The sequence below is a fragment of the Monodon monoceros genome, unplaced genomic scaffold, assembly GCF_005190385.1.
Source record: "Monodon monoceros isolate NGI ecotype Baffin Bay Population unplaced genomic scaffold, NGI_Narwhal_1 Super_Scaffold_2, whole genome shotgun sequence".
NCBI classification, from domain to species: domain Eukaryota; kingdom Metazoa; phylum Chordata; class Mammalia; order Artiodactyla; family Monodontidae; genus Monodon; species Monodon monoceros.
In genome coordinates this window covers 22,385,281-22,394,807 of record NW_021703776.1, presented here as the reverse complement: position 1 = coordinate 22,394,807, position 9,527 = coordinate 22,385,281, and positions in this window count along the sequence as shown.

The following is a 9,527-nucleotide window of genomic DNA, read 5'->3' as shown; positions in this document are numbered from 1 at the left end:
GTTACTCAAGAGTCCATTTCATGCAGCAAGCACCACTGAAATATTCTAACAAGCACACACAATTTTATAGATATATATATTTTAAAATTAATTAATTATTTATTTTTGCCTGCGTTGGGTGTTTGTTGCTGCATGGGCTTTCTCTAGCTGCGGCGAGCGGGGGCTACTCTTCATTGCAGTGCGTGGACTTCTCATTGCGGTGGCTTCTCTTGTTGCAGAGCACGGGCTCTAGGCGCGTGGGCTTCAGTAGCTGTGGCGCGTGGGCTCAGTAGTTGTGGCCCGCGGGCTCTAGAGCACAGGCTCAGTAGTTGTGGTGCACGGGCTTAGTTGCTCTGCAGCATGTGAGATCTTCCCGGACCAGGGCTCGAACTGGTGTCCCCTGCATTGGCAGGTGGATTCTTAACCACTGCGCCACCAGGGAAGCCCCACAATTATATTTTTAATTTGTAGTTTTCAGCAATTACCAGAATGGGAAAGCCAAGCCTTCCCGGTATTTTTTGCAGGTGGTAAGTATTAATGTTAAATGTTTATAATATCTTTGAATGGCCACAGGAATATTCACAAAGGAATTGAAAAATCAGATATGTCTTTCAGAATCACTGCATTTGTAATCTCTCATTTTAAGATCAGGTGGAACATAAAGTTGTATTCTGCGAGGTTAAAAAACTTAATGATTCTCATAGCTTTACTTTCTCAAGATAATTCTTGAATTTGAAAATGACTACTTTTGCCATCACTGCATGTTGATTTTGACGAAGAATATTAGTATTAGCATGCCAGTACTGAGGGGGAAAACTGATACATACTTCAAAAATAAATACAAGATAATAATGAAAACAGAAAACTACAGTTATCTCTCAAAGATTCTTGTGACAAGTGGAAATGTGCCTATTGTCAAGGTTTGGTAACACTTGTTTTCTAGTATGTATATATACATATATATGTGTGTGTGTATATATATATATATACATACATACATATATATATATTTAGTTTCACTTCCAAAGCAACTCCTCTTCAATTAAAAATTAAGAAACGAACAGATTTTAGCCTACTGATCTTTTTTCTGATTTCAAAAATCATATATTATGTGTCATTTACATAGAAAAAAAAGTTTACAAAAATTCAAAATTCTAATTACTGTTCTTTTATTTTCAGGAATAAAAATTGCATGCACAAAAGCACAGTAAAACTTGGTGTGAGTTGTTTTTAGATTCCCATTGCATCCTTCAACTGAAACATGCAGCAGTGTTGTACGGATGACAGAGACTCAATATTATACCTGTGGGTGGCTTTGTTGCTTCCAAAAGAAATTTTTTTTTTTTGGTTGCCAAATAAGCTATTGTTTGAATCCAATCAGTAGTAAGCACCCATAGAGACCAACTGGGCTGTTTTGAATATGAGTATATTAAGTCATTTCTGTTTCAAAATATATCTTTACAAATAATATCAATAGCCACATTTTACTGAGTATTTATTTTGCCAGCCAGATACTGCATTAACAGTTTTATAGGTATGTTTTCTCATTTAATTCTAATAAAAGTTTTATAAAGGAGATCTTATTCCGCACCCCCCACCCCGCCCAGTATGGGGGCAAAACAGGATGTCTAGAGATGAAACTGTTTCACCTAAAGTCACGGTGGTAAGAAGTGAATACAACTCATCTTCATTTCTGTGTGCCTCCACAGCATGTGCTCTTATCCACAATTGCATTTTATTTTGATCTGTTACGAATGTAGACCACACACTATATATTGGTTACATCTATGCATAAACGCAGGTAGGGCGTGTTGAAAGAAAGATTTGTGTAAGTTTCAAAATCATTCCCATTATTTTATAGCAGCACCTCATATATTAGTGATAGAAACATACTGAATCTCTATATTTCTTTCCATTATTGGGGATATTTTCAAAGAGTTCAGGGAATTATTATGACAGCAAGACATGCAATATGGAGCAAAAATTTAGATATTTGATGACTGGGAAATAAGTCTCCCAAGAATATGTCATCCCTTTTCTTATAAGCAACAATTCACAGTGTAGCAAAATTATGAAAAAAGTGCTTATAAGGTTTAAAGTGAGGAGATTTCTAGAGAAACAAAGCATGTATTTAAAATGATATCTACTCTAAAACATAGTAAAATTTTGTTTGGTCCTGCCTATATTACTCTTTTGGGGAAAAATAAAAATAGAAGCCATAGAGGATCACAGGGAAGGGAGAACAATGTGTGGGTGAGGGAAGCTTATGGGTGAGCCAGCCAGAAAGGGGAAAGTGGAAAAACATATTCTACATTTAAACTCTCTGTTTTCATTAAATCTTTGAGCCTCAAACAGAATCTATCACTGAGTCTAGGAGGGGGAGTCTCAGCACATTCATTGTTACCTGTTCTCTAAATTGTGACAATGATCAAAATGCCTTTGTATAGTTCTTGACAAATGGAAAAAGAATTCTGTCACAGAGCTTCTAAATGGTTATTAGAAATATGTCTGAGTTGTATTGTCAGACTGGCTTAGATTCTAAGCCCTATGGAGGAGGGATTGATGTCTTTCTGGTGAGGTTGACAGAATATACTGCAACACTTAATAAAAACAGTAGTAGAAACGCAGTGGGGGCAAAGGAACTCCTCAATCCCAGATTACAAACTCTGAACAAAGTCCTGTACCTTTCAGAGAATTCCATTACCAGTGTTGGTATGAGTTTCAAGGGGAGCCTGCATTGAAAATATATTCTCTGCAATACACATTCTGGGATACATGTTCACATGAAGCAAATAAGATTATTCACAGTACAATTCTTAGTGGCTAATAAAATTAACCATTCTTTTCAGTGATATTAATCAGTGGTTGTTCCAGTATGCTTGAACAAACAGAGCACCTGACTGTACATTAACTGCACCTAAAGATGTTTTGTGAATACTAGCGTATTAGCAGACCGTATGGTAAATTAGACTTCTGTCTGGTAATTTACCGGAAGGTAGTCAAAATAATTAGAAATCACTCTCAATAACTGCAGTTGCATACAGCAACTCAGTCACTGAAATGGAACGGTTCTCAGAAATGTCTGTTTTGCAGGTGTGTTCCAATGACAGGCTACAAACTGGCTGCTCATATTAAACATCATCATGTAAAATGGGCTTGCAGAATGAATGCTAAACTGAGAGGTTGCTTGCCATCTGCTTTCTCTATTGATTTGACTTTGAAAGGCGTTGTTTGTTTGTTTTTTTCTTCACAAAGAAAACCTGATCATGTCCTGATCACAAGGGTAGCCAAACATGGTCTATATATTTCCTTATAAGAGGCATCCATCGGAGGGTGACAGAAATCAACCGTCAGTTAGTCAGTTGATTCTTCTCAGGGATGTGCTCAAGTATATTGAAAATTTTTAAATAATTTTAAATAGTTAATAGCATAAATACGAAGATACTACGAATCAGTGCTTCTCAATTTTTTAATATGCGTCTGAATCACCTGGGGATCTTGTTAAAACACAGATTATGATTCAGCAGGTCTGGGGGTGGGGAGCTCGAAAGTCTGCATTTCTAACAACTTTCTACATGCTGCCAAAGCTGCTGGTCTGTGGATCGCAATTCGAGAAATTAGGCTGTAGATGCACCATATTTTACTAAACAAATAAGCGGCCACAAAAACGTGACATTCATTTGCGATGTTTTCTTCACTAGAAGCAGTAGATGTTTTTCTATTTATTGACTTCCTGTCCTTTGAACTTTGTTGAGAATCAAGGATTACCTTACCTAACTCAAGCCCTGTAGGTCACTAACCCCAAATGGCAGAAAAATTTTAAAGTATTATTTATTAATACATTTATTCCACAGATAAGTTGGCATCTGAACTAGGTGAGACACAGGAAATAGACATAGATGGTTCTTGAACACATGAAGCTTCGGTGAAGAGACAGACAGACTAAATCTATAGAAATAGCTATGTATTTATTTGGAAAGAGGTTGCAGAATACTAAAGATGTCAGAGGACCTAACCTGGTAAGGCTTCTCTGAGAAACTGACATTCAGCTAAGCTCTGAAACACATGAAGGTGTTATTCAGGAGAGTGGTGCGAGACAGTATTGAGTAAGGGGGAGATACACCCACAGTCTCTTCAGCCATGCATGAGACAGCTGAGGGAGTGAGTGGTGCAGAGATGAGACTGGAACAGTGAGGAGAAGTCCTGTCACAGAGACGTTGTGGAGCATGTCAAACATTTTGGAATGAAGCTAAGAGTAAAGGGAAAAAGCTTTTAAGTGTAAGCATCTTCATATACACATTCTGAAGAGCTCTTTCTTGCTCCTGTGTACTGAATTGATTAGGACAATAATGGTTGTGAAAGTTAAGGCTACTGAAGTGCCCCAGGCGAAAGGTAATGGGGCTCAGAAGAGGCAGTGGTAGTGGAGATGGGGATGGAGAGACAATGATATGTATGTTCTGGAGGTATTTCAACTGATTCGATGTAGGAAGTGAGGAAGAAAGAGAAGTCAATGATGGCCCCTGGGCAGAAGCAATTTTGGTAGATGGTACCATTTGCTGTGATAAAAACACTAAAGGAAGAACACGTTTTGTGGGTAAGATATTAAGGTAATTTCTTTTGGTTATAGAAGTCTGTAAAAGTCCCATCGGACTTTTCCCACTGTGCTCATTAGGCTGTTGTGCAAAAGAAATAAATGCTTACACTTACTATCTTTCTGTCGCTTAGTCAATAACAACTCTATAAAAATAATAAGGGTTGATATTTATATAAGAAGGAAACTTAGAACATAAAGGTAGAGAGACTTGCAGAATTACACAAGGATGATGATAAAATTGGTCATAAAAATTTAGATATCTCAATTTAATGCCTACCCCCCATTTTACTTGTGAGTTTGATTCTTAAGAAACAATCACGGTGAAACATGGTAAGATCTAAGACAGGTGTCCAAACCCTCACTACATGGGTTATCATTGATTTACTATATACTCTATATTAAAGTCAACTTTCTTCTTAATAAGAGGGGAGTCTCTTGAGATTGGGGGATTTAATTTTTTTTTTTAAACAGGAAAATATAGTCAAAAGGATCTTTAGTAAACTACTTTATACACTATAAATCTGTGCTGATATTATAGCTATACAGTGTCTGGCTAAGCATACACTAATAATAAACTAATCATACTGCATTGGCTGAGAGAAGAGTATCAAAATAAACTATTCATACCTAATATGGATTTTGTCACCAGCTATTATACGGTAACTATTTAAACTCCATTGTCTTGCCTAACTGAGAAAGCTTTACTGCCTCTGCATTTCTCAACCTGCGTGAATCACATGTAATGTTAATATGTGCTAATAAACATCCTCAGATGCACTTCACCCAGCTGGGGCTTCCCAGAAACAATTGTCACATTGATAGTAGTTTTTCAAAGCTTGGTGTGAGTTTTGTAACAGAACACATATAGGTCATGTATTAGATATATAAGTACATATCAATATATTTCTATAATTTTTCTCACTTTCTTTAGATTCCCAGCTGACCATTCAAAAAATAAAATAGTCCTCTGCCCTCTCAGTGTGTCCTAGCCCTAACTAAGAAAGAAAATGACTAAAAATAGCCATTTTAATCATGGATACACTTTAATGTAGTTTTTCTTTTTAACATAGCATTTTAAAAAGCTTTTAATATGAAATATTATAGAGTCACAGGAAGTTGAAAAACAATGTACAAGACAGGCTATAAGGTTCAAGATGGTGCAGGAAGGTGCAGGAAGACCCTGAACTCATCCCCTCCCACAGACACACTGAATCTACACCTACATCTAGAGCAATTCCTCCTGAAGATAAATTGAGGGCTAACTGAAAAGCGTCTGCACAACACATGACAGAAGGACTCCCACAGAGATGGGTAGGAGAGACAGAGATATGTTATCATTGGGAACCCCACCCTTAATGCTGAGAACTGCAGTGGGGAGGGATATCACTGAGGGGCCCACACACCGACTTCTTATAGAAAATTATCAAACTACATGGGAAGAGACCAAGAGAAGAAGAAAGGAACAGAGAAAAACTACAAAAATCCAGCAAAAAAAACAGCGGTTTGAAGGGCACCTAGACTACACACGAAGGAAACCATTTACTAACCCTTAGAGCATCTGCCGAACGAGCAGGGAACTGCTAGAACTCTCTCTGGGACTGGAGGTCAGAGTTATCAAAACAAAAGAGTGATGGCCCAAATAACTAAAATCAGAAATGAAACAGGAGAAGGTACAAATGATACCACAGAAATGCAAGGAATCTTAAAAGATTACTTTTAAAAATGATATGCCAATAAATTGGACAACCTAGAAGAGACGGATAAATTCCTAGAAACACACACTCTTCTAAGACTGAATCAGGAACAAATCTGAACAGAGGGATTTACTACTAATAAAATTGAATCAGTAATCAAAAAATTCCCAACAAACAAAAGTCCAGGACCAGACAGCTTCACACGTGAATTCTAGCAAACATTTAAAGAAAATTAACACCTACCCTTCTCAAACTATTCCAAAAAATTGAAGAGTGAAGGAATGCTTCCAAATTTATGAGAAAAGCATTGCCCTGATACCAAAACCAGACAAACAAACTACAAGAAAGAAAGAAAGGATGGAAGGAAGGAAGGAAGGAAGGAAGGAAGGAAGGAAGGAAGGGAGGAAGGAAGGAAAGAAGGGACAGCCCAGTATCCCCGATGAAATAGATGCAAAAATCCTCAATAAAATATTAGCAATCTGAACTTGACAATACATTAAAAGGATCACACAGCATGATCAAGTGGGTTTTATTCCGGGGATGCAAGGATGCTTCAATGTCCACAACAAGTCAATCAACGTTAAGAAAACAAAGGATCAAAACCATATGATCATCTCAATAGGTGCAGAAAGAGCATTTGACAAAATTCAACAAACATTGATGATAAAAACTCTCAACAAAGTGGGTAGAAAGTGAACACACTTCATAATAAAGGCCAGATATGAAACAAAATATTTTCAAATGATATGTTCAATAAGGGGTTAATATCCAAAATATATAAGCAAGTCATACAGTTCAATATAAAAAAGCAAACAATCAGATAAAAAGTGGGCAGAAGACCTGAATAGACATTTTTCCAAAGAAGACAAACACATGACCAACAGGGCCATGAGAAGATGCTCAACATCGCTAATCATCAGGGAAATGTAAATCAAAACTGCAATGAGGTATCACCTCACACCTGTTAGAAAAGCTATTATCAAAAAGACAAGAAATAAAAAGTGTTGGGGAGGGTGTAGAGAACAGGGAACCCTTGTGCACGGTTGGTGGGAATGTAAATTGGGGCGACCACTCTGGAAAACAGTGTGGAGGTTCCTCAGAAAATTATAAATAGAAGTACCATACAATCCAGCAATTCTACCTCTTGGAATTCATCCATAGAAAACAAACACACTAATTTGAAAAGATACATGCACCCCAATATTCACTGCAGCACTATTTACAATAGCCAAGATACGGAAGCAACGTAAGTGTCCATCGACAGATGAATGGATAAAGAAGATGTAATATATATGTATATCTTATATATATATTATATATATATAATCTTATATAACATATACACAAACTCACACAAACAATGGAATATTACTCAGCACAATGGAATATTACACCCAATGGAATACATAAAAAAAGAAAGAGGGCTTCCCTGGTGGCACAGTGGTTGAGAGTCCGCCTGCCGATGCAGGGGACGCGGGTGCGTGCCCCGGTCCGGGAAGATCCCACATGCCGCGGAGAGGCTGGGCCCGTGAGCCATGGCCACTGAGCCTGCGCGTCCAGAGCCTGTGCTCCGCAACGGGAGAGGCCACAACAGTGAGAGGCCGGCGTACCACACAAAAAAAGATCCTCAGATGATTCAAAGCACTTTGAAGTTTGAGAAGCTCAATTCTACTCTGCAAAGGCTTTTTGTACTTTTTCAGTCTAAAATAACCTTTTCCTGCTGTCTGAGAATACTGAACATTTATTTTCTTTTTAGTGGGTTACTCACCTCTCTAAGTGATAATTCTCAAGTAACTTGTCTTTAAGCCAAAGTTGGTGCTTGAGACTTTTGTGGAGACTAGCCTTTCAAACTTTGTCTACCTTTACAAATCAGGAGAGTTCCCATTTAAAAATTGTACTTTATGTGTTTTAGAAAAATCAGAATGTCTAGACACATGGACAGAATGGCTGTCTGGGGACAGTCTCCCATTAGCCGGTCTTTTGCTTTCCAGTGGGTCACAGTCCTCACCGTATTCACATATGCCCTGATCCCTGGCAGCTTCACCATTCATGTTGTCTGCCTGGCCTCTGACATTTGAGTTTGCAACCACTGCATGCTCATAGACCTGGGGTCCCTGCCTGGAGCAAAGGCATGTCTTTGTCCTGTTCAATATCCTGTTTATAGCAAATAGCCAATAGCCTTTAAAAAAAATCAATATTACTGTTATATAAACACTTTTAAAAGTGGTGGGGGTGGTATGAGACAGCACTTGGCCACAAAAAATTTACAGCCTAGTTGTGACCTTAAAATTACATTTGACACCAAATGCTAGTGAGGTTTCTTGAGAATGTAGATTATCGCTGTGGGTGTGGATATACAATGGTATGAGCACTGTGGAAATGGTTTGACAGTTTCACATAAAGCTGAACATGCACTTACCATATACCACACAGTAATTACACTCGGGTATTTATTCCAAAAGGATGGAAAGTTATGTTCACACAAAAGCTGTACAGGGATGTTCACAGCAGCTTTATTCGAAACTGTCCAAAACTGGAGACGATCCAAATGTCCCTCAACTAGTGAATGAGTAAACAAACAGTGGTATTCCCACACCTTAAAATACGACGCAACAATAAAAGGGAACAATATAGTGAAAAATGCAAAAACTTGGTTGGCTCTCAGGAATTATGCTGCATGAAAAAAGACAGTCACAAAAGGTTACATATTACGTGATTCCATTAATAGTCTTGAAACAACGAAATTGTAGAGATGAAGGTGGTCAGAGGTTATATATGGTGTGGCTATAGAGAGCTAGCGCAAGAGAGACTTGTGGTGATGGAAAGTTCTATATATTGATTGAGGTGGTGGTAACAGTGACTCGGTATTTTTACATGTTATAAGATCACCATGATAAGTCTAGTTACCATCTGTCACCGTATAAAGTTTTAAAAATATTACTGACTGTATTCCTTATGCTGTACGTTGTATCCCAATGACATTTAATTTATAACTGGAAGTTTAGTCTCCCTTACCTATTTCACTTATTTCCTCACCCATCTCCCCTCCAGCAACCACCAGTTTGTTCTCTGTATGTATGAGTCGTGTCCCCTGCATGTTCTCTGTATGTATGAACCCGTGTCCCCTGCATCGGCGGGCGGACTCTCGACCACTGCGCCACCAGGGAAGCCCATGAGGACCTTTTTAATTGATGTAGTAGGTCTGGATCAGGGATGAGGACTGACAGTCTGCATTTACACCACCGGGTGATGCTGCTGGT